Below are 26,724 nucleotides of genomic sequence, written 5' to 3'. Positions count from 1 at the left end.
TAGATAGATAGATAGATAGATAGATAGATAGATAGATAGATAGATAGAATAGAGATAGACACCTACCCCCCCATGAAGATCCAGAAGGCTTCTGGGAAGAGAGGTGTGAGTTTCCCATCCTATGGGGACTCAGATGTTCTGCTACAGAAAGACAGAAGACTAAGAAAAACAGAAAAATCGCCATCTGCCTGGAATAACAGTCGATAGTGTGGGAATAGTAATGCATGTGAATTCCCCTAATGTAGAAAAAGCAAGTATGTTGGGCTACAGTTCAAATCAGACAATTCTCTACTATTATCGGTCATTAAATGGAGCAGCTAGAATGACCCCTCTCTTAAATTCCAATGGTCATGGGTTGTTTTTTTCCATAACTACCGTTCTTTCCGGCATATAAGACGACTTTCGCTAGCTTTAAAATTGGCGCCGAAGACAGGGGTTGTCTTATATGCTGAGTCGTCTTATACGCCGGAAATAATGGTAGTTTCCGGCGTATAAGAGGACTTTCTAGGCATGTGACTCGGCGCCGAAGATGGGGGTCATCTTATACGCCGGGTTGCCTTATACGCTGGAATATACGGTATATTTGGGACATCTGTGTCCATGGAGAACATGCCCACATAAAACCAGAACTCTTCTGTGCATTGTGAGAGAGATGTAGAGACCGATTCTTTCTATAACTCAAATAAGGGGCACACTGAAGCACCAGTTCACCAGTTGCTGTCCACATGAGTGAGTGGTTTACCAATGGATATGGCAAACAACAGTCAGTCAGAGGGACTAATTAAACGCTTGATGTTTCTTCCTTCACTGTCACCAATGGCCTGGAGAAATGCTTATTTTTTTTACAGGTTTATTTATGAAGCAGTGAAAATATGGTCCTGCCTGCAAATTTCCCCTTCTAGACCAAATAACAGGAAGGATAGTAAAACTAGTTTCACTTCTATAGGAAAAGGGAAGCACTCAACTCTAACAAACACACACACATAAAATTGTTTGTTCTTTTTTCTACCAGTCCACTGTATTGCGGAAGTAGGAGTCTGGAGATTCAGGGGAGCGGGGTGGGGGGAATCATCAATGTAATTCTACCTCCTCACAGACCCACTCCTGGAAAGAAAGTGTCTGGCACTTGCTCTCCCAGAGTAGATAGGGCAAATTTAAAAAGCAAGGAGATCCTCAGTTGGGACCCATGGTGACCACTGTCCAGACAGAACAGCTGTCCAGCATTGCTGACAAAGCTGAAGAATGGATTGAAATCTGGACAACAATTTCTTAAACTGTATTCATTTCCAGCCAATTTCATCTGGTTGGACAAGCACCTCCTAAAAGCTACTCTGTGGGTGATCCCAGGTCAGACACCCAACCCAGCAAGAAAGACTGAAAGGTTTAGCAAATTCTCTAGATTGATACAGGTATGTTAAATGCAATGCAAACTTGACCAAATATAAAATAAGAATGATTTTAGTGGATCAGGCCAAGATCCACTTTAAGCCATTATTTTGTTTTTCAAACAGCGCCCAACCAGATGCCCCTGGAGTGCTCCCAAGCAGGACATTTAATTGATTAATTGAGAAATTCAATTTAGATTTCACCTAAGGCAACTCCTAATAGATTGCTGCTTCAGTTCCACAGAAGGAAGTCTTCTATCACCACCACCCCTCACTTCCCCCTCTTCAAGGAAGAGGCAGAGATCCTTGCAGAGCCTAGGTAATCCTTTTCCTCCAACTCTAAAGTTTGTGGCAGCTGCTCGTCATCCAGTGATCCAGAACCATCAACAGTAGGGAACTCCTGGAATCTCTTCTGAAACTGCAGAATAGTAGAACTTCTCTTGGCAGGAATGGATTCCTCCATGTAGCTGTACCTTTGGCTTTTCTTCTATCCAACGGGAAGAATGGCAGCTGGTCACGAAGTACAAATTCTTCATTCCAAAATAAAAACGATTTTAAGAATATGTGTCAAAGACAAAAGGTCACGGGCTTTCATTACTTCATCTATGTGTGGACAATTACATGAGGGTCGTGTGATTTTTCTAACCAATAAAGGCCCAAGCAAAGGACTTCCCTGAAGATGTTTTCTGAGAAATGGAGTGTCCTAACTCCTATTAGTACAGGGGTTTTCAAACCTGGCCCTTTAATGACTTGTGAACTTCAACTTTCAGAATTCCTCAGCCAGGCTAAGGAATTCTGGGAGTTGAAGTCTACAAGTCATAAAAGGGCCAGGTTTGAAGACCCCTGGTATTAGTACAATGAAGAGGCCACGTTCTTCTGCTTTCATTACTTCATCTATGTGTGGACAATTACACGAGGGTCGTGTGATTTTTCTAACCAATAAAGGCCCAAGCAAAGGACTTCCCTGAAGATGTTTTCTGAGAAATGGAGTGTCCTAACTCCTATTAGTACAGGGGTTTTCAAACCTGGCCCTTTTATGACTTGTGAACTTCAACTTTCAGAATTCCTCAGCCAGGCTAAGGAATTCTGGGAGTTGAAGTCTACAAGTCATAAAAGGGCCAGGTTTGAAGACCCCTGGTATTAGTACAATGAAGAGGCCACGTTCTTCTGCTTTGCCTCTCCACAAAGGCCTCCATATTTTCAATATCCAGTATTTCACTGGAGCTATTCTCAAGACTTGGAGGCATTGTGAACCGCCTAGTGAAAGATATTCGTGTTGCCGCTTTGCCTCGACAATAATAACTGTGTTGCCTCCGCAGCATGAAACCTCATCATGGTAAAGGGAAATCAGCTTGTACTGCCTTAAATGAGTATTTTTGCCAACATTTGTCAGCTACTGCTGTTACTGCTCTGTCACTTAGGAGAAAGACATTTTGTAATTTTAAAAAAGTGATAAAACACACCTAAGTAAGAAAAATACTTAAACCTTCCCACCTCTCTTCCCTCAACAAGAATGAGAATTATTGAAAAGGGAGAGCAAACATACCAAAAATAGATCAACAGTGCTGGGGGGGGGGAAGACAAGCCATTTCCCCCAAAATTGGACTGTTAAGAATGAGATAAAATGGATACATGTTGCTGTGAAAGCTATTAAGATTATAGAGAGAGACTGAATGGGGGAGGGGAAATGCTTCCAATTGCTGGAGATGATTGTGTAAGTGTGTGTGTATATATTTATATATAGTTTATACACACGCGCGCGCACACACACACACACACACACACACACCACTACCACCACCACCACCACCAAGTGAGACACTACCTTAACATGATTGTGGGGCTCTGAGGAAGATGATTAGAGGTTCAATCATATTGGAGAAATCTCATCAGAGGAATCAGATAAACATGTTTCTCCTATAAAAATGCATTGAGACATAAATTACACAAATCCATACCAGCTTGGTCATCACCACAGTCAACGAGGACCACACTAGGAGTTGGAGTTCCTGGACATCTGGTGAAAAAATGGGCTACAGGACTCAGGACTGTTGGCTGAGCAGCCAGGGCCAGCAACTGCAAAACTACTGGAAGAAAAGGTATTTAGCCATCACAAATATACAGTGATAGAAAATGAAGAAAGAATGATCTGTTCTTATAGAAAGCAGACAATCAGAATGTGTTACATTAAACATAAAAGCTACATTTCTTTAAATTATACATCATTTAAAATACATTTCATAACGATGTCAGCTTAAGGAACTTTAGGATCTATGGACTTCAGCTTCCAAAATTTCCCAGCCAGGATGGGGAATTACAATTTTACAAACTGCACCTCTTTTCATGGTCAAATCTGCCCTTTTATATTCAGCCCCAGACTAATGAAATTCTTTTTAAAAGCACTGCAATTTATAAAATGAAGCTACTCACCCCTGGATGCCCTCCACACGGCAATGGTCTCCAACTCCAGTTTTCAACATGGATATAAGTATTCACATTTTTACATAATGGAGAATTTGTGATTTCCAACATCAGAAAAAAAAAAGCAGTGAACAATAAACAAATTGTTGAAATAACAGCATCTGATATAACTTAGAGGCAGAAACATATAGTAATTTACTGGTTCTGTCCAATCCACAAAGCATGGCTGGCTGGGAAATTCTGGGAGTTGAAGTCCATAGGTCTTAACATTGCCAAGGATGGACACCGCAGCACTAGACAATGACTTTTGTGGCTATGTTATTTTGGCTGCAGGAGAACCTGGGCATGCAGCTTCATCAAAGCCACCTGACCTCCAAACCACTCATCAAGCCACATAGGTTAGTGCTCTTTTGAAACTGTTTTTTTTTAATTTCCATTTAAGAAAGCAGTAATCTTGTGTTGTACAGAAGGTTTGTTTAAAATGGGTCCTGCCAGCTCTGTAGTTGATACTGTCACAGATGAATACATTACATTATTTTTTTCTGGCGATAAGGGGCTTCATGCAGCCATACCTTTTTCTGTTTTGATTACTTTGGGGGGACGGACAGTACTGTTGAGTCCTTGGCGGGAAGCAGACACGAGAAGCAGTTGAAGTTCTCAGTTTCCTTTATTCAGCGTTCAGCTTACAAGTAGATGGCTTCAGCAGCTCCCAAAACCTCCCAGCTTCTTATATAGACGCTTCCCGGGTAAATGTGATACTTTTCCCGCGCCAGCACCCGCGCATGCGCACGGCGCTGGCGACAGCCTGTCTGGTCCCGGGCAGCTTTGCACCTGCCCGGGACTGCCTGCAAACGCCCGAGCCGTTTGCAAGGCTCGGGACATAACACCCCTTTCCCCCGGGCTAAAACTACTACCAACATATAATCATTTATTTTATGCAGTGTTCTGCTTCTCAGTGCTCCTATCGTTACCTGGCTTTTGTTTAGCCAGCAATGTTATGTAATCCTCTAAGTATTTAGGAGACTTCTTTGCTCTCTGTGACCTTCTCAGCTCTGGGTTACTAGCATGAGTTCCCTGACTGGAGGGAGATGTGAGCCTGTTCTCCTTATTTTGCCTTGGTGCCTTCCAAGGACTGTGCCCCGATGCCTGGCCTGCTTGCTTGCCCACCGGGCTCGTCAGGCCAGGGCTTCTGTCACTTTGTGACCTGGTTGACCTGCCTAGCTGCAGACCCTCGGGCCTCTTGAAGTGATAGCCACTGCTGGGCGTCTCTGTAGAACCTCCTAGGTCAGTCCAAGACCTGTCAGGAGACTGTCCATTCCCTGAACCCCGTTCTGTGTTCGGGCTTGTGTGGGTTTCTGTACTTTCCCAAAACTCAGGTGTTCCCTGATTTGTGCTAGAGGTGTTGTAGTCGGGACTTGGTTCCTCGACTATCTCTGTGTATGTTTGACCCCCTGTAGGATTTGGGGTAAGGTCAGGCCAACCTTGGGAATTGTGTGCCAGCTCTCTTGCGGGGAATGATTTGTTGGGGTGCCCCCGGGTATCCTCCGTGACTGGAGTGCTGTGTGATGTGTGTGGAAAGTGAGTATGCCCCCGGGGTGACTCCCTGGCTGGAGTAGGCGTGGATGCCTGGTAGTTAGGTAGGCTCATAGAATTCTTGTTCGGAGCTCTCGCGGAACTCTGGGATGGGCCGTTTGTGGCTCCATCAGTGGAGATGGGCAGCAGTTCGTGCCCTTCCCTTTGCTCCAAAGGGTCCCCCTCCCCCCCTGGAAAAGACCCAGGAGTCTCATCTGAAAAGTCCCGCCTAGGGCGGAGTTGGTCGATGTGCCGACGCAGGACACGACCGTTGTCCAGGGCAACCTCGTAGGAGAGAGGACCTGTGACCCTGGAAATAGAAGCGGGGACCCAGGTATGACCAGGCCCGTAATTGCGAGTCCAAACCGGGGCACCCACAAGTAGTTGTCTAGGTGCCCTAGGATGTGAGGTAGATGAAGGCAGTCTGTCCGGATGCAACCGGTCAAGTTTAGTAGTAAGTTGACGCCCCCAGCGAAGTTCAGCTGGGCTTCTCCCTGTAGAAGTGGACGGTGTGGTGCGATAAGAAAGGAGAAAGTCAGCCAACCTGTGATGCCAGTCCCCGTAGGTGAGTCTTTTCAAGGCGTCCTTTGTGATGCGCACCATACGTTCAGCCATACCGTTGGTGGACGGGTGGAAGGGTGCAGACGTGGCATGACGAATCATGTTAGCCTGTAAGAAAGCTTGGAATTCGGAGGAAGTGAATTGAGGGCCGTTGTCGGACACAATGACATCTGGCAGCCCGTGTGCAGCAAAAATCCCCCTCAGTACCTGAATAGTCTTTGCAGTGGTGGTGGATGAGACAGGCACAACCTCAAGCCATTTTGAATGGCTGTCAACAAGGACCAAGAAGAACTGGCCCTGAAAGGGCCCAGCGTAGTCAATGTGCACCCTAGACCATGGGGACTGTGTTTCCTCCCATCTATGCACAGGAGCTTGGGGCATCTCTGGGCGAGATCGTTGGCACAGGTGGCATGCGTGCACCTTAGCCTCAATATCCTTTATCTAAAGCAGGCCACCACAAGTGGCTGCGTGCAAGAGCCTTCATACGAACAATGCCAGGATGACCCTCGTGGAGGGATTCTAAGACCCTAGTCCTCATTGAGGTGGGAATGACAACTCTGTTTCCCCAAAGCAGACAACCCTGAGAAAGGGACAACTCGTTTCTTTTGGACCAGAAACTCTGAAACTCAGGACTAGGGCAGTGCTCAGGCCAACCGGACAAAACCCAGGAACGGACACGTGAAAGTGTGTGATCTGTACCTGTTTCAGCGGCAACATCCCTGGCACAAAGAGGGAGCTCGGGCAAGGCTTGGATTGATAGAATGTTGACAGCTGGCGCAGGGTCAGCTTCTACTACTGGCAGAGGCAATCTACTGAGGCCATCAGCATGGCCCATTTCTTTCCCAGGCTTGTGGAGTAAAGAAAAATCATATGCAGACAGAAAAATAGACCACCTAAGCATTCTAGGGGAAATGATTTGGGGAGTCTGCTTACGTGTGGTAAACAGTCCCAGCAGAGGCTTATGGTCAGTAAAGACCGTGAAATGCCTGCCATATAGAAAATCGTGGAATTTTTTAATTCCAGCAACAACAGCCAGAGCCTCCCTGTCTATCTGAGCGTAGTTGCGCTCAGCAGAAGACAATGTTCTGGAGTAATATGCAACAGGAACCTGAGTTCCATCAGACCTGAGGTGGCTCAGGACAGCTCCTACCCCGTAAGGGGACGCATCACATGCGATGCACACAGGAAGAGATTCGTTGAAATGTGCAAGTACACTGTTAGAAGTGAGCAAGGCCTTGACTTCGTTAAAGCAAGCCTCATGTGTTTGTGACCACTGCCACACTGCTTGTTTGTCTAGTAGCCTGTGAAGAGGCTCAGCTACACTAGCTTTATGAGGAAGAAAAGAATTGTAGAAATTCAGGAGGCCCAGGAAGGCCTGAAGTTCGGCCTTGGACTTTGGCCTAGGTGCTTCTAAAATAGCTGTTAGTTTGGATTCAGCAGGGTGAATCCCAGCAGCATCAATTTTGAACCCCAGAAATTCAGTAGAAGGCACCCCAATCTTGCATTTGTCTTTTTTGAGCTTGAGGCCTGACTTCCTGAATCTTAACAGAACAGCCCTTAGCCTTTCAGCTAGAATGTGTGTGGAGTCTCCTGCAATTAAGACATCATCAAAGTAGGGGCAAACCCCTGGTATACCCCGTAGTGTGTTTTCCATTACGCTTTGGAAAATCCCAGGAGCGACATTCACTCCAAACTGCAGCCTTTTTACCTTAAAGGCTCCCCTGTGGGTCACAATAGTCTGAGCTATAGCAGCATCATCATCAACAGGCAGCTGTTGATACGCTTGAGCTAGGTCAAGCTTTGCAAAAACGCGCCCCCCCTTGAGGGAGGCCAGAATATGACTGACCACAGGAACAGGATAGGCATGTTGCTGCAATGCCTTATTCAGAGTGCATTTGTAGTCAGCACAAATGCGAATGTCCCCATTTGCCTTTAGAGGCGTGACAATGGGGGTCTCCCAAGGACTGGAATCAACAGGTTCTAGGATTCCCTGTTGAATCAGTTTGTCTAACTCAGTGTCAATTTTACTCTTTAAAGCAAAAGGGACCCTTCTTGCTTTAATTCTAATGGGAGTGACAGTGGGGTCTAGCTTTAAGGACACAGGGGGTCCTTTGAATGTGCCCAGCTGGGGGCTGAAAACATCTGCAAATTCTTTGCAGACTTCCTGTAGGTCGAGTGTTTGTAAGCTGTTGAGTCCTGTGACGTGTATCCCCAGGGCCTCAAACCAATCGAGTCCTATGAGACTCGTTCGTTCACCCCCTACTACTAATAAGTCTAGTGGACCTTCAAAACTCTTGTATTGCACGTTAAGGGTGGCCTCCCCCTTAACACACACTCTTGAATTTTGAAAATCTGTTAACACAATGTCAGAAGGCCTTAACTTGGCCTGAGTTCCACTACCGGAACAAATCTTCCTAAATGTATGCAAGGAGATAATTGAAAAGGCAGACCCTGTGTCTAGTTCCATAGATAATGGAACCCCTTGTAGCTTCACCTTGAGTGACAGCTTTTTCTTAATGGGCTTGTGTGTGCCTGTCCTAAGGATGCTTCTTCGCGAAGCGCAAAACCTACCCTATTCTGGCTGGGGAATCTGGTACCTTTCAGGCGCAGTTCTTCCTGAGGTTGTACCTTTCGTTGGCCCAGACACACAGCTGCAATGTGTCCTTGTTTGCCGCATGCCCGGCAGGTAGCGGAGCGGAACTTGCAGTCGGTTCTCCTGTGGCGACCTCCACAGCCGATGCACTTGAGCGGAGCTGAAGAGCTTCCCTTCTGTTTTTCTTCCGTCGTGGGGTGGAGACGGTCGACTTCCTCGTCCGGATCCTCCTCGGAGTTTCTTTGGGCGTCTTCCTGGTGCACGGATGCAACCTCTGGACTGTTTCTGATCGGCCGCATGTTCTTGACAGCACCGCCTGCTGCTTCTTCTGCGGTGACTTCCCTTAAGGCATCTTGGTAGGACAATTCTTCTTTAGCAAAAAGTCTTTGTTGTAGATCTCGATGCCTTAACCCACACACGAATCGGTCCCTCAGTCGTTCTTCGAGGTCTTTGAACTCGCAGTGTTTGGCGGCCTTCCGTAATGCAGTGATGAATTCTTTGGCCGACTCACCGGGCCGTTGATCCCTCTGCTCGAAGGTGTGGCGCCATGCGATGACGGACATCTTAGGGTGGAAGTGCTCCTTCAGTAACTTCTTCAGATCTGCGTAGCTGACAGACTCTACTGGAACAGGTGCTGCAAGGTTTTCTCGATGTCGAAGGCGTCTTGTGGCAGCCTTCAAGCTCTCTTCCCTCACTTGGTTTGCCTTGAAGTAGTTCTCCACCCTGGCTACGTATGACTCCCACCGCTCTGGATGTGAGACGTCGAATTCCGAAAGCCTTCCGATTTTCGCCATCTTCAGGAGACGGGTCTATCAGCCAGCCTACCCCTGAATGCGCACTGGATTGGCGGGTAGCTGCCGAGTCGACGCCGTTCCGCCGCTCAGGACTCACTTGGGTAAGCTTACACTTCTTCCTTTCCAGGCGGTGTAAGGCAATCCCATCCTCGTCGCCAGTGTTGAGTCCTTGGCGGGAAGCAGACACGAGAAGCAGTTGAAGTTCTCAGTTTCCTTTATTCAGCGTTCAGCTTACAAGTAGATGGCTTCAGCAGCTCCCAAAACCTCCCAGCTTCTTATATAGACGCTTCCCGGGTAAATGTGATACTTTTCCCGCGCCAGCACCCGCGCATGCGCACGGCGCTGGCGACAGCCTGTCTGGTCCCGGGCAGCTTTGCACCTGCCCGGGACTGCCTGCAAACGCCCGAGCCGTTTGCAAGGCTCGGGACATAACAAGTACCATTTGCCAATTCCACAGGTTACATTTGGCCACCACTGACTATGGCTCTTCAATGCTAGTGCTGTTGCTCCTTTGCAGATTTTGTCAACAATAAAACCTGTTCATTGCCAATTGTTCCCTCCTGTTTCACCCTGTATTCTCTACACTGCCTAGCCAGATACCTCTTCCTGTTTATAACAGGGAAATTTTCTTTCAAAAGAACATTCAGATTCCTTCATTCAAGACCAACTGTATGGGACACTCTACCATACATCAAAAACATTTTGGAAGCAGTAGAACGCAGCTTCCGAGATCTGTAAGTGGGCATCACACACCGCCCAGAGGCTACCATACAAAGACAAATCATGCATTGCAAAGTTCACCTAGAGATAGGAGATACTTCTAATGTAATCTACTTCTAATGTATTCTACTGGATTCCCTTCAAGGATTGCCCCTGTGACTATGTAAGACAGACGGGGAGGAAGCTAACCACCAGATTACAAGAATACAAGTTAAGCTAACCACATTATAAGAATTCAGACAAGGAGATCCAAACCCACTGGTAGCCTCACATTGCAATGAACAGGGACATACTGTATGTTCAGTCTTGCAGCTTCTAAGATTATTGGCTGAACAGGGACAAAAATAGCCAGGGAAATTATTGAAACCTGGGAAATGGGCGCCTTTTCTGTCAACACTGATTTACCATCAGCTTATCAAGTACTTAGGAGCCAAGGGCTCAGCAGTACAAGGAAACAACAACCAACGCCACCATTAACATCCCAATCAACACATACAACCAGGCACCACAGAAGTAGCGCCCATAGAATAGCCCAAAGCACACATTCTGTTAGTGAGAAGTTCCCTGAGGATGGGCTCCAGTTCGAGTCCAAAAGCTCGGAAGACTAAACCTCTGGTCCCGGTGACTGACCCAGATTGGTTCCTGCATTCACTCTTTGTTGTAAAAGAGCCCAATGGACAAATCATAGATCCAGAGCTCCTCCATTTCTCTAACCTGTTGGAGGAAACTTGCCAGATGGCTAAACAAGATATTCAAAGTAACCTTGACCCACAGGAGAACCACTGGTGGTTGTTTTTTCCATTGGCAGGCGATGCTTTGTGGGAAGGGAAATAAAGCAAAAGGAATCCACCAATTTCTCTCCTTAACGTCTCCCCATGTTCAAACCATTACACATGTCCCACTGAGGCAAGAGAGGGCTCAGCTAGGAGAGCAACAAAGTTTATGCTTTTCTTGATACAAGACTGAGGGAATGTATTTTAAGGCAGCCATCTAGCTCTCCTCTCCATACTATGGTCAGGAGAATACTATGGACAGAAACAAGACTTGCTTAAATCATTGGAATGGAATTTCAATGAAAGTTGTTAACACAGATCTTTCCCAGACTAAAATTATAGTCTAAGAAGTGGGTAATAACCAGCTGGTGAGTAATACAATTGCAACCATCCTTATCCTTTTCTAGAACATAATAATTCCCAACTTCCATACAATCCAACCCTCAAGTTGCCATCGTATTACATCTATGGGGTCCCTGGTGCTCTCTAAGCTTGGTTGTTTTCTTGCAGACATTTCATTACCCAACTAAGGTATTTGTGTGCCAAATGACAATACTGGCATTTGCTTCACACACACACACACACACACACACACACACACACACACACGAATGCTACCGTTCCCAAGAAATGTTAAAAATGCATAAAAAATGCCAGTGAGGGGAGTTAAGCTAATCCCCACAGAAACCTGCCAGTGCTCCACAATCTCTTAATCAAAACTTTCAGAAACAAGAAGCTGCTCCTGAGCCATTTATGATGAACCAAGGGGGTAGAGTTAAACTTCATTTTTAATGTAAGAGAAGTACCCAGCAAAGGTACTTTTTTTTTGGCCTGACAATGACCAATTCTCTTGAATTTTATTGTTTTGACATATTTTGGTGCTAGTATGTTAAATTCAACACAATATAATCTCTTAACACCACTCTCTCATTCCCTCGGTTTCTCATTGGAAAATGGAGACTCAACAACTGACTTTTCAAGAAACCATTTCCACTGCAGGAGGTCCTCAACTTACCACCACAATTGAATCCAAAATTTCCATTGCTAAGCAAAATGGTTGTTCAGTGAATTTTGCCCCATTTTTCTTGCCACAGTTGTTAAGTGAGTCACTGCAGTTATTAAGTTAATAACATGGTTGTTAAGTCAATCTGGCTTCCCCATTGATTTTGCTTGCCAGGTCACCAAAAGTGATCACATGACCATGGGACACAGCAGCAGTCATAAGTACACACCAGTTGCCAAGTGTCTGAATTTTGATCACAGGACTACAGGGATGCTGCAACAGTCATAAGTGTGAAGCCATTGTAACTTCGGTCACTAAACAAACTGTTGTTAAGTCGAGGAATACCTATATATTCATTTTCTTGTGGGCAACACAAGAAAGCTTGCTATTTTCCTTCTTTCCTTCTCTCCTTGTGCTTTCTGTATCACTCCAATCCAAAAGGACTCTGAGCAGGTCAGTCTCCTTTCAATTACAAAATTAAAAGACAAAGGAAAATAGTGTAACAAAATGTCTTGGTGTTTGGATAAAACATAATCCACAAAGAGCAGGAGGGGGAAGCTTTCTGCTTAAATAATTTCTACTCCCAGGATTCTCTTCAAAAGCCATGTCTGAATAGCTTTCCTGAAAGTCAAGAGTTGTAACATGCAAACATATAACATAAACCATCCAACCTCAAGCATTAAATCGCATTTATTTTGATAAGAGATACTTAATCAATAGTAGTTATAACTGCTTAACCGAACTGGGCTATTTCCCCACAATGAATATACAAAGATAATATTCATTCTAAGACCACCCTGGATTGTCTATTTTTTTTCCACATATACACTTAAACCGGTCAATATTTACCCTGGCTTTATATAGATTTCTTTTGTGAGTGTGAAGCAAAAGGAATTTGTCAGGAGCTCGACAAGATTTCAGAATTAACAGACACAGCCTAGACTGCAAGCTTCCAAAGGCTGGCAAGTTATGTTGTAGGGGGAAATCAATCTGTATTTCCTCTGTTTTCCACACTCTTAATTCCAGCAATGCTGGAACAATTTATTCTGGTTACCAAAGGTAACATATTCTAAATATTGTTATATGCCATTATTTAAAACCTAGGCATCAATATTGCTCCATTGGAAACTAAAAGCTTTGAGATTAGTCACAAAAATGAGAGCATATAGCGGTGGTGGCGAACCTATGGCACAGGTGCCAGAGGTGGGACTCAGAACCCTCTCTGTGGGCACGCATGCTGTTGCCCCAGCTCTGCCACTCCCCATGGCCCCCTCCTCACCAGCAGCCCCCCGGAGGAAAGTCGCTCCGGGCACAGCCTGCGCAGAGCAGTGCAGCCAAGGACATGGCAGCCGAGCAGTGGGGACAAGACTCTGCCCTTGCGCCCCATCGCGTACAGATGATGCTGCGGGGCATAGACAGAGAGCATGGCCGCCATGATGCTGCTGGGCCGCCTGGGCGATCTGCTGTGGCGGGCCGTGGAGGTGGTGGGTGGCCCTGCGGGCAGGAGATGCGGGGGCAAGGCAGGGGCGAGGCAATTTTTGGGCACTCGGTCTCTAAAAGGTTTGCCATCACTGGCATATAGTGTTGAGGAAGAAAGGGGGGAAAATGAAGTTTCAAAACAGTCTGAAGGAAATAAATAGGAAATGATTAAAGATGCAACTGCATGCAGTGAAAAATGTGAATATTCTCAAATATGTAAATGCTTGAAGCTGGTTTAACAACAGAGGAAGAGGAGAAGGAGATAGATTTTATGTGTGTATGTTTGTGTGTGTGTGTGTGTGTGTGTGTGTGTGTAGATACAGAGAGAGAAATAGATGATTGAAAGAGACAGTAAGATAGATAGATAGATAGATAGATAGATAGATAGATAGATAGATAGATAGATAGATAGATCAGACAAACAGATAGACAAGTAGATAATGGAGACAGTAAGATAATAGATGAATAGAGAAAATGAGAGAGAGATATAACAGAAACAGTAATATAAAGAGAGAGAGAGAGAGATAACGGGGACAGGGAAGAGAGAGGGAGAGGTGTTATAGGATCAAATATCACCTATATCAAATTCTGGTGATAAACCATGCCCTCTTAATGGCTTGCTTACTACTCACATTCCAGCAAGTGTCTGTAACTATAGCGTAAATATTTTTAGTGAAGAGGCCTTCAGGGGTTCCTCCCATTGTGCAATTCAACGTGTGCTCATGCACAAAAGCATCCTCACGAAAAACATTGCACAGCAGTTGATGCAGCTGCATCAGCCTCAGCAGAAATGCCTAATTCTGCCCAGCTATATTCTGAGTATGAAAGTGATTTTTAATTTTAAAAAGGGGAAATTCGTGAGCTAATGTTAAAATATTGCTTACTTTGGCAGAGGAGCAGTTGCCATCTTTCCTGATCCTATACATAGATGTACACCATGAAGAAAGATAGTAACATTGAATCCCAAATGCAAAAAATAAGATTACTCAAACCCTGAATCTTCCAACTTTCTAAGCATTATTTGTAGCTGTTGACATAGGAACAGTCTTTTGAAGGTGACGGATTATCCTAGATAATCTAAAGAACAAGGACAATGATTTTGAGTATATTTGCTGCAGGAACTAGATGGAGTTTTCCATGTATGAATTGAATTTGAGCAAGTAATATTTTTGTTGTTTTTTCAAAGCAGGAAATGTTATTGTTTCTGGAACCCAAAAATAAAATAATACCACATGACACTGTACAGTGTTGGAAAATGGACTAATAATGGGAAATGGAATTCCTGGTATGTAAAATGGTTTTTGCTGTATCTCCCTCCCTTAAAGTTATAAATCCCAACAGACCACATTAAATGGATGAAATCACAATCCAAACCTACCATGTCATCATTTGACCATAGGCTGCACATTTCACAGTCAAAATGCTCTGGAAAGATTCATTTTGAGTTTATTTTTATCCTAAGGGGTTTAGCAGAGTTATTGTTTTGAATGTTGCACACAAACAAAAGGAGTTTGGAAATTTTTTAATTTTTTTTTTTTTTGCAGTAGTTAACACAGTCAAACGTTTCTAAAATTATTATTTCCTTTAACCAACTTTCCCACCCCTCAATCCAGAAACTGTTTTTCAACCATGACAGAATTGAAGAAGTATTCCCATATTCCTACTTCATGCCAGTAAAACACGTTATGGTTATTATTCTTCCCTTGCTGTTAAGAACCAACAGGACTTGGACTGTCTTGGCAAAAGGCTCAGAACAAGAGACCTCCTAGGTCAGTGGTGGCGAACCTATGGCACGGGTGCCAGAGGCGACACTCGGAGCCCTCTCTGTGGGCACACATGTCATTGCCTAGCCTTGCCTCCCCCCCGGCGACCCCCTTCTCTCCAACAGCCTTCCTGAAGGAGAGTCGCCCCTGAGCGTGACCCACACGGAGCAGCACAGCCAAGGACATGGCAGCCAGGCAGCATAGACAAGACTCTGCCCTCACACCCCATCGTGCACAGTTGATGCTGCAGGGCACGGGCAGAGGGCGTGAGCGCCATAGCGCTGATGGGCTGCCTGGGCGATCTGCGGCGGGCTCTGGAGGTGGTGAGTGGCCCTGCGGGCCGGCAGGGTGAGGGATGGGGATGGAATAGGACAGGGCAGGGGTGGAGCAGGGGCAGGGCCAGTTTTGGGGCACTCGGTCTCTAAAAGGTTCGCCATCACTGTCCTAGGTAAAAGCTCTGTGATGAATTAGAGAATTCTAATACTCTGGCATGACAGGTACAGAAAAGAAATATTAGGGCCAAGTAAGACTTAAGGTCACGATCTCATAAATAACTATTTCCCAGCCACAAGCATGTTACCAGCTTTACTAGAAGGTTCATTGTTCCTACTTGTTTCTGGGATACTGGAGACCAATTTGTAGGTTTGGAAATTTGGTTGATATTTTATTGTAGTTGTTTCACCATACTCGTTGCAAGCGGCTCAGTGTTAAAGTAACATGAATTGGGTAAATGCATGTATAAAAATACAAGGATCCATCTCCCAAATTTTATTTATTTATTTATTTATTTTTGCAATTCAATGGAAAAATATTTGAATTATAGTCATGGTGTTTGAGCTATTTCTAGATTAATTGCATAGCCCTTCAATTTCATTTCCAGTGTAGCTGCAGTGCAGGGAGCAGCTCTGAACCTCTTATTCAGCTGGAAATAGTAAACCTCTTGTCTTACCTTAAACTTTAGCTGTCCTAGGAACTGGTACTTGACAGCTTGCATTCTCATCTTCAGCTGTACAGAAATTCCTTAAGGGTGAACCATTATAGTACCAACATAAATTTGGGGGGAAATTGAACAATATTAAATTTTTCTTTGGGCAAAAGTTTAAAAAAAAACAACCTTTTGTGTTGGAGAAGACCTCTGAGAATACCATGCACAGCCAAGAAAACAAACAAATGTAACATCAAGGAAATCAACCCAGAATTCTCACTTGAGGCACAAATCACCAGACTTAAATTATCTTACTTCAGACACATTATGCAAAGTTCTTGCTCTCTGGGGAAGGCTCTAATGCTAGGAGAGGTGGATGGAAAGAAAAAAGGACAACCAGCAATAAGATGGAGAGACTCAGTTGTAGTAGCAATGGAGGCATTGTTCGAAGGCCTCAAAGACCAGGTTAGGGGCAGATTGACCTGGAGAAAATCTGTGTGGTTATTAAGATTCAACAGCAGTTTGATGGCACACGAGGAAGCAGACTCCTCCAGAGTGATCCAGAATCCCTGCAGCTCACAATTTAAAGCCAGCTCTATGCCAGCAGTCGCTAACCCCCACTTTCTACAACTTGCACAATACTTTCCTTGAAGGTCCTACTCTTCTTCAGCAATTGGTAAGCTCAGACTTCTATAAGACAGAGTAGCTGTCAAAATGGCAATTGCCAAATCAAAACCACTTGAAAGACTGATGCCGGGGATTAATCGGTCCTTTGGGGCCCACGAAGAAGTGCCTAGCTTCAGGCAAGATCTATAAGGGTGGCCATTCCTTCTCCACTAAACATATTGACATACAGGTAGTCCTTGAGTTACAACCACAATTGAGTCCAAAATGTATGTTGCTAAAGTGAAACATTTGTTTGCCCCCATTTTACAATCTTTCTTGCCACAGTTGTTAAGTGAATCACTGCAATTGTTAAGTTAGTGACACAGTTGTTAAGTGAATCTGGCTTCCCCATTGATTTTGCTTGTCAGAAAGTCACAAAAGGTGATCACATATGACCCCGGGACACTGCAATCGTTATAAATATGAACCAGTTGCCAAGCATCTGAATTTTGATTACGTGACTGTGGGAAATGCTGCAATGGTCATAAGTGTGAAAAACGGTCATACGTTACTTTTTTCAGTGCTGTTGTAACTTTGAATGGTCACTAAGAGAACTGTTGTAAGTCAAGGACTACCTGTATTATATTTTAGCTGTGAGCCACATGCACCTGACTTAAATCTCTTTCAATATCACAACTCTGGTCCAAAAATGGTTATGTTGTTTACAGCAGGGGTCCCCAACCCCCAGTCCATGGACCAGTACCGGCCCACGGCATGCCAGCACGCGGTCTGCACAAACAAGCAAAGCCCCATCCATGGGATGCAGGCAGCACACAAAACCACGCACTCTCTGGTCCATGGAAAAACCTTTCTCCATGGAACCGGTCCCTGGTGCCCAAAAGGTTGGAGACCTCTGGTTTACAGTGCTTTCAAAATTAGAGTTATATCCATCCAGGATTCATGTAATGCATAGCCATCGTAACTCAAAATCTTTAGCAAGCATTTTTGTGGGGATGGATAGGCATTCTCCTTTCCCATTCACAGCTATGATTCTTTGCATTGTTTCTGAAGATTTCCCAAGTTAAAATAGGAAGTAGCCTGGAGAGTTCAGGAATTATTAGGCTGTGAAACAGAATCCACTGGGTACATTAGTAGCTTCCCCTATGGTTCTAATTGTAATCTGTATCCAAACAGATCTGATACTTCAGAGCTTTTTTGGCTATGTATACACAGTGCATCTCATTCATCTTATGGCTGGCTGGCTCATATTATGCTGTAATAAGCTTTTTTATGTGAGAATTGTGCGACTTCATCATTCTTGGCTATTCCATATACATCAATGACATCTGTGAAGGACCAATCCTTGCAATGAAACCTAGCTGACCATTAAGCAAGTTTGCATTTTGCCATGGTTTTTTAACGTGTGTGTGTGTGTGTGTGTGTGTGTGTGTGTGTATCTAGATATATGTTTATACTGCATGTGTGAATGTACACACACACACACACACATTCCTACCTACCTAACCTTTAAAATAACATTGTATGTATGAACTTTCTGTGAAAAGCAGCTATGTAGAAAGTACAAGTAGTCCTTACTTAACAACTGCAATTGTGACTGGCAACTCCATTGCTAAAAGTCAGTCACTAAGTGTCCTGTGACCTTACTGGATTTATGATGTCAGTTCCACTGCAGTTATTAAGCAAATCATTCCAGGGTCCATTAAGTGCTACAACATGCAACTGTGACTATGGCTTATTATCAACTTTACCACTGACTTCAGTTTTCAGAGGTTGGCTGTGAAGCTTGTTGAGGGATGCTGCAATGTTGTAAATTTGAGACAATCAATCATAAAGCTACTTTTGCAGTGCCAACATAGGTTTGAACAGTCACTAAGCAAGGCAATCATAACCAAAGACTACCTAAAACCCAAAGCAACAAAGTCCATCCAGAATCCACAAGTGCAATGATTAAGAGTCTTACTCATGTTTTCTTTATTTTAAAATTATTTCTAATAAAAAAAACTTGGCACTCTTCAAACTAATACATTTTTTCCCCTGGGGCAGCACTTACCCACTCCCAATATTTGCCCTGATATGGATGGCATATCACTAATGTGCAATGATCTTGCAGCGGTAACACCTAAATAAATGTGAATGAAGCTAAGTATTTTATTCTGCAACAAACCTGAATCCTGATTTCTTTTGTTGGGTGATGATTTCACATAAACTTTCAAAGGAAGACTATGAGTAGTGTGCATCTAGCATCTTTGGATCTAATCCAACATATTTACAAAACAAAGCTCATGATGCAAAATTGAAATGCAGGTTCCAAAATTAAGCTGAATGCCCTGTGGCTTTCTCACCAGAAACACATCCCTAAATAGTCAGGCTTTGCTACTTTGAAGAAGGCCCAGGACAATAACTGTCCTAAAATACAGCTTTCCATAACTCCAAAGTTATTATCTCAAAACATATTGTTTATACTTGGCACAACTTTTATTTTGAAATGTTGGTCCACGTTTTCTTCAACGATAAGGCACATCAGATCAAATGTTAACTATAAAACTGGAAACCACATCATTTCTGAACGCCCTATAAAGCAGAGGTCCCCAACCTTGGCAACTTTAAGACTTGTGGACTTCAACTCCCAGAATTCCTCAGCCCCAGACAAGTTGGCTGAGGAATTCTGGAAATTTAAATCCACAAGTCTTAAAGTTGGCAAGATTGGAGACCTCTGCTATAAAGGACATGTGAGAGGAGCTTGCCTTCAAGGTTCTATTTATGATCTTCCTAGGGCTAACCTCATCCACCCAGTTGTTTTGCTATACTTTCTTCTCATCCCAGAGATGGGAAGAAATTGTGTTTGCACAAATCACACTGTTCCCACAGTGGGTGCTTAAAGTGCACATGGGGACATCCTGTCCTCCTGTCCATGCAGCTCCACCATGTGACAATGTAAGAACAGCAATTGATGTCCAATATTTTTCCCCTTAATATTTCACCACAGGTCTATTGATTTAATACATGAGGTCACTTTTTCTATCACAGCAAGAAGCCGTGTCCAACAGTACTATGAAACATTTATATAGATGCTGCTGTCTAGTGGCCATCCAGATTATTGCAGGGTGGAATCAGAAATCAGAAAACCAAATTGCTGCAGATGTTTTAAATTGTTTCATAGGAGAACCAGAACAGTCCTGTCAGAGAAAGAAAAATCTATGATAAACCATATCCCATACATGCAAAAAAAAAAAAAAGAGTCTGAACAACGAGGTTGGCCACTAGTAGAAGCAAAGATGAGGTGGTCTATTCCATCAAGACTTTTGTTTTTGTACAGGCTTTGTATTTTTACTGTGGACTATTCAGGACAGAGGAACATAGGAGGTATTGCCATTATTAATAAAAATGGCTAATTCAAAATTTACAAGCCACTAATAATAGCCACACAAGGAAGAATTCTAGAAGAACCCATTTATCTGCAGTTACCTGTCAAATTCATGATGGTTTTTCTCAAATACTGAGAACTTTTTAATTCAATTTACTGTATTTTAATTTAATTTACTGTATTTTCTGTCTTGTTTCCATGATATTTGCAACAAAAATGCCGACATAGGGTTTTGACTGTTATTTCTTAGTATTTTTAAAAAGGATGTGCAATGTTGAATTAATTAAGACTGTTCCACTATAAGTGAGGTTCTAAATTCCAAGTAAACACAGGAGGGCAAATGACGCCTTGCCATTTTGCTGTTGATTGCTTAAGAGGCCACAACAGATTGCACGTCTCATTGGATTTTGTGCCAGTTCTCCAGAAAGTGTAGCTAATTAATAACAATGCTCTAGGAGAGAAAGATGCTACAAAACTGTCAAATATAAAATCCAGATGTGTCAATACTTTACCTCATTTTATGAGAAGCGTATCTTCCAGATGGTTCTCTGCAACACAGGTATGAATAGCATACACAGGTTTTCCTCAACTTACAACCATTCATTTAGTGACTGTTCGAAGTTACAATGACACTGCCAAAAGTGACTTTTCACACTGGCAACCGCTGCAGCCATCCCCATGGTCACATGATCAAAATTTGAGCACTTGGCAACTGGCATGCATCTGTGACAGTTGCACTGTCTCGGGGTCATGTGATCAACATCTGAACCTTCCTAGTCAGCTCCTGACAAGCAAAGTCAGTGGGGGAAGCCAGATTTGCCTAACTAACACACGATTCTCTTAACAATTGCAGGGATTCGCCTAACAGCTGTGGCAAAAAGGCCATAAAATGGGGCAAAAATCATTTAACAGCTGTCTCACTTGCTCAGAAATGGAAATTTTAGGTTCAGTTTGGTTGTAAGCCGAGGACTGCCTGTAGTTCCTTCATTTTTTTTTCTTTGCATGATTAAAGTAAAAAAAAAAAAACACAACCTCTCTAATTAACCATAGTTTCCCATTTTGTCCAGATAGAGAAATTCTTTTTGCAAGATGTGTAACAATATATTTATCTTCAATTGTGGATGAAGGAATGAGGAATCGATGTTTATGGGTAAAATGTCAGTTAAGGAACATTTTCACCCTTAACATTTCAGTCCTATTTGTTATTGAACTGTTTAGTGAAGAAAGTGTCATTTTTATTTGGCATCACTAATCAGAAGTTCTGCTTTCCTTTTCAGTATGAGGAATTTAGGCTGCATGTTTGCACGAATGCACTTAAGAGATATTCACAATGAGGTGGATGTCCAAGCTGCTTGAGCTTACATGGGGTCAAAGCCCCACCCCTTTCTACATGTATATGTTGATGTATTATATGTTCAAAGGGGGGGGGATTTAATCATGCACTTGTACCCATCATCCCAATTGGCCAGAGTCTCCCCCCAACCCAAGTCATTGTGGATGCTTCTGAATGCAATGAAATTACTTTTATCATTCTTCCCTCCCCCCCGACCCAGCCCAGTACCCCTCTAAATTTGTGTCCCAGAATTCTCAGAATCCTCATAGTAGCTGGTGAATTGCCCAGGCACCTGGAGGGCATCTAAAGAAAACATAGCATAAGACATGAGTAATGAATGTGTGTCCGCAACCCCACTTGCAAAATATCTTCTAAAATTAAGTAGGGTAATACAGTATGCTCCTGGTGCCCTCCATACACACTAGGACCAGATTTCCCATAATTCTCAGGTACTTTCAGCTGGTAATTCTGGGAATTCCAAACCCAACACTGGTTTGGTGAATTCTATTCTAGATTATCCTCTGATGGATACTATTTATTTTTGGCATATGTGGATCTTCTTTTTCTTCAAAAGGATATCATTGGGTCATACACTGGCAATCTCTAGTTATCACTTCAACCACTACAGTGGAACTTGTGACATTGTTCAGCATTCCCCATCTCTAACTTTATATAGAGCCTGTTCTCAGATCCTCTAATACAGACATGTCAAACACAAGGCCCGGGCGCCGGATGCGGCCCACGAAGTGGTTTCATATGGTCCATGAAGCCATCCTGGAAACAGCGAGGGAAAGGCCCCCACTGCCTTGGCCCTGGCCCAGGCCAGCCGGGAGCCAATGTACAATTTTGTGGTCGCCATCTTGGCACTTGCCCCAGTTGACCATGCCTTAGCACTTGCCCCGGTCCCACCCCCTTCTGCCAGAGACTCTCAGATCTGTCCCACTCCTGCCCAGGCCTCCATAGGCACCCTTGATGCGAATGATATAGAACTGGCCACACCCACCCAGTAGGCCACACCCACTCCATCCACACCCACCCATTAGGCTGCGCCCACTCTGGCCACACCCACCTGCCCCCCCCCAGGGCAATCGCAATGCTGATGCGGCCCTCAGTGAAATTGAGTTTGACACCCCTGCTCTAATACAAGGGTCCCCAACCTCCGGGCCTGGATGCGTGAAATCTAGATTGCACATGAAACCACAACCATTTAGCCCGTCTATAGAAGACCATTTTTCTTCTGAAAAAGGTCCTTGATGCCAGAAAGGATGGGACTGTTGCACTAATATATTCGACCAATGAACACTGCATGACTTTAGAAAATGCTCTGTCATTGGCCTACGTATGGATAGAGTTACTTTAAGTAACTTGCCAAAAAAACCTCAAGGAGCTCCAAAACAGAGCTGAGATTTTCTGCATCCAAACTAAGCAAGGATATCTCACCATTATATAATACAGTATTGTTCATCTGGTGGCATCAGGTACCGGGCTCAGAACCAGCATGTCCCAAATATATTTCTTTGTCAAGCAAGTAGAGGCAGTCCTTGTGTAGTGACCACAACTGAGACCAGCAAGTCATTAAGCAAAGTGGTCACTAACTGAAAATCACGTGACCTCAATTGTTTTTATGATTTTACTTCCCTTTTTGTTTGCTTCTTGCTACTTCCTTTTGCTGAACTTGGACTGTTTCTCTTTGAGGACATCTTGGTACAGGGTACGCAAGCAAGTGAAAATAATGGCAGAGATGCTGCAAAGGATGTAAATACAAGGACTGATGCTAAGGGGTCTTTTTTTAGCACCATTGTAACTCTCACTAAATGAGATAGTCATTCCGTATGGATTACCTGTAAAGTCATTGTGGTGTTATGGTTAAGGGGCTGGAATATATTGAGCCCATCTCAAGACCACCCTAAGCTCTAGAAATTCAGTTTCTGGCTAATTTAGCACAAATCTGTCTCTGGGGATTCTGATTATGGTGGAAACTGAAATGGGAGAACTCTGCACATCATCTTGAACTCCTAGAGGAAGTACAGACTATCAATCAATTAATCAAACAAACTAAGATAGTCCTTAAGAAGCAATGGAGAGGTGAAGTAATGCAAACCCGATACTGGGAAATCTGAACAAATTATGAAAATCTAGCAAGCCTTCCCCTTTTTAAGTTACCATTTCAAACTGACTAGATTAGAATCAAGAAAGTATTTAGAGTACTTTGTTTACAACATCCTCCTTTAAAAAAGTTACTTTAGATCCGAAGTAATCCCATGTTTCTGATCTCTCAGCCTGTGGCTGGTGAAAACTAAAAGGAAACAAACTGAAGAGGGACCGCTGCATGTTAAGCAGGCCCTTTGTAAAAAAAAAAAAAAAAAAAACATAAAAAATGCACCAAGCCCAAATAACAGCAACCAAATCATAGCTTCACTTCAGCTCGAATTCCCTTCAGTCCTTGAGTGGGTAAACAAACAAGATCCCCGAGGTAGGGATTCTGGCTGGAAGGCGATCTTGGCTCACGGCTCACTATCGCCCCCCCCCCCCCCCAGAAGAGCAGCCTCCGTCGGTGCTCCAGCGGGGAGGCCGGTAGGAGCAGCGCGCTCGGCTGCATCTTTTGGGGAAATGTCAAAAGATAAGGGACGCGGGTGCTGCTGCACAGCCTGTTCTGCGGAATGTTCGCTACGTGGCTGAGGTAGATTCCTCATGTTCTATGCAGCTTTGATGTGCTGGAACGAAGAGACATTCCTCCTTCCCGAGAAGGGGCGTCCGGCAGCCGCCACGCGATGCCCACGGCCCTTCCCTTCTGGGAGGAGGGAGGAGGGTCCCCAGCCGGGGAACTCGAGGGGAAGGGACTGTGTTCGTCGGGCGCCCCCGCTGGCTGGCGCGCGCGAGCCAGCGCGGAGCCGAGCAAAAGCGGCGGGAGCCCTGCGTGCGACTGAAGAAATTCCCACAAAAGCGGGCCGTGTAATCTGAAACCACCACGAAGCCTCCCTCGCTCGCTCGCTCGCTCGCTCTCCTTCCCTCCCCTCCCCGCCGCGCGCGCTGGATTTCACCCAGCTCTGGCGTAACCCTTCCCACGTAAATAGTCCACAACCGCGGCGACACCCTTTCCAGGGAAATCTCATGACTGCCGGCTGCGCACGTTTGGCGCTCGGGGCTGCCCAGCGAGGGAAGAGCGAAAGTAAACACTGAAGCGCCAGCAATGCCAGCCGCGGCTTCCGGGGGAGGGGGAAGCAACAGCTGCGGCGCCCCTCGCCTCTTCCCCCCCCCTGGCTCGCTCTGCTTTCGGAAGGCGCTTTTGCATCCGGTTGGGGGGGAGGGCAGAGGGAGGCTGCCCCCTCGCCCGCGCTGCCCTTGAGGCGGGGATTGAATGTGGTGCCCCCGCCAGTGCCAGGCACACGATTGCTTCGGAGGGGCGGCGGCCGGGGAGAAACTGGGAAATGCGGGGGAGGCGGCGGCGGAGGATGGCGTCCTAGCCTCCGTAAGCCTTGGGCGCTCCCTCTCCTGACAGCCCCCCGCGCGGGGGCCGTGGGCTTGAGGGGTGCGGCAGGCTGCGGGCAAAGCCGAGCCGGCGAGCGCGCTCTTTCCATGTGTACAACATGGAGGCATGCGGGAGGCTGCGAGGCGGAGGGAGGGAGGACGGCGAGGAGAGAACGGAGGGTTATTTGAGGTGAAACGGGGAGGAGACGGAGAGAGGCGGCGAGCTAAGGAGAGGAAGGAGGCGACTGCCGCCGCCACCGCCGCGGCTGCGAGGCGGGAGTGGAGGGGCGGAAAGGAGGGGTGTGACAGGCGGCAAGGGAAGTGGTGGGCGGCCGGAATGGAAGCGAAACGCCGGGGGAGGAATGGAAGGGACAAGTAGGAGCAATGGGGTGGGGGTCGAGATCGTTGATGTCACGCCGCGCAGGGGGAGATCTAAAATAATGCGAGGAGGGGGCGTGGCCCTCAAAGGCTGAGGCGAAGATTATCGTTTGCCAGAACAACCTGTTTCTTGCCAGAACCCGCGTTTCTCTACAGACATTTTTCATTCTGGGCGCTGCTCAACAATCTCTGGTCACCAAAGTCACCCCGCCCGACGAGCCCCCACAGCACTTTGCTAGAACAAGGGTCCCCGAGCACGCCCGGACTCGGATCCTGAAGGTCCCCTTTGGAAAGGGGCCAGTGGGCGTGGGAGGGTGCCTGCACGAGCAGGGTTGATGTGGCGCGCTTTAGATCACCTCCAGAAAGGAAAAGGGGAGACTAACAGAGGCAACCACCCGGGACGTGGCCGGACAGAGAAAGGACGGAGAGGCTTTTACATACAATATTTGAGCGAGAAGGGGAGGAGGGAAGGCAAGAAAAGGAGAGGGGGCGGGGGAGGAGATGGAACACATTATTAACACACACACACACACTACACTACACAACACACCCTCTTCAGGAAATGCACCCATCTGAATCAGAGCTAGGGGGGAGGGAAGCTCCACAGTATACAGATAATTGCAAATGTGTCGTTTGAGTACACGCGTGCCACAATGGAGGGCGATGCAGGGGGAGGGTTTTTTTTTTTAAAAAAAAAAAAAAAAGCCAGAAGAACCCCTGGGGTTAATTCCTCCGGGGTCTAACCCTTCTATTTATAAATAGACATGGCTTTAGATTCGCTCCCTTATTTTATTGAGCCCGCGCGCTCGGAGTGACCGAATGTCTTCCACCACCACCATCGCAAGGGTGTGCGTGCGTGTAAAAGGGTGGAGTCGGCTACCTCAAAATACCTTGTTGCACCAGCCGCTTCCCAAACATTTGCATTTCATAGAAGCTGCCCTCGCAGCGAGAGCGGGAAGGGCGCGGTGCAAGGTGGCGGGCAGCCGATTTACCTCGCGCCAATTTCGCAGGCTGTTCGCACGTATTTGCCACTGAAAAGTACAAACGCGCGCGCCAGGACGTATGAAAGACCCACCTTCGGCCCTGAAGCCGAAAAGGGGAGAACGCAACCCAGCATTTCCACTGGATGAAAGTACCGGGGCCTTAGGCCAGATGTCACGCAGCTACCTTAGCTGCCACTGGGCTGCTCTCCCCTTTCCTCCCCATCCAGCTCCCTCTTCTATCCGTTTCTGTCTGTCTCGGAGGTGGAGGTGCTAATTTCAGTGCAGCTCACGTGGGTATGGACGCCCTGAGCTTCATGCACAAGCTGGGGGCGGGCTCACCAGCCCCCAATCTAGGGCAGTTTGTTCAACTGCAGTAAAGGGAGCTCGATGTTCCAGCAGCGAAGGGATTTCTGAGAACTGGGACTGTGTCCTCAGATGAACTCCACTCCTTCTCCTTCTCCTCCTCCCTTCTGCCGCCTGCAGAACAGCTTTAAAAGGGCGATGTCTGTACTTTTGCCTGAACAGCATGTGGCTTGGATGCACGTACATCTGCAGCCTGCAGTGCAGTCTGTTGGTGTGGCC

General features: G+C 45.5%; 1 long non-coding RNA gene across 2 annotated transcripts in view; it reads right to left on the bottom strand.

Moving 5' to 3' along the window:
• Positions 1-833: 833 nt before the first annotated feature.
• The window catches only part of LOC120312235, a 33,353-nt gene continuing 7,462 nt past the window's right edge, over positions 834-26,724 (bottom strand). The window contains exons 2-3 of one of the 2 annotated variants that reach the window (XR_005557828.1): positions 3,344-3,469; positions 834-1,915 (exon numbers count right to left, since the gene is read on the bottom strand). This is a non-coding gene — a long non-coding RNA (uncharacterized LOC120312235). Of the gene's footprint in view, positions 1,916-3,343; positions 3,473-26,724 lie in introns of both variants that reach the window. The other variant, XR_005557827.1, reaches the window with a different exon arrangement.

The sequence above is a fragment of the Crotalus tigris genome, unplaced genomic scaffold (genome assembly GCF_016545835.1).
Source record: "Crotalus tigris isolate CLP2741 ecotype Arizona unplaced genomic scaffold, ASM1654583v1 scf7180000018464.579312, whole genome shotgun sequence".
Taxonomy (NCBI): domain Eukaryota; kingdom Metazoa; phylum Chordata; class Lepidosauria; order Squamata; family Viperidae; genus Crotalus; species Crotalus tigris.
Note: the sequence above shows the minus strand (reverse complement) of the source record. Positions and strands in the feature narration are given on the sequence as shown.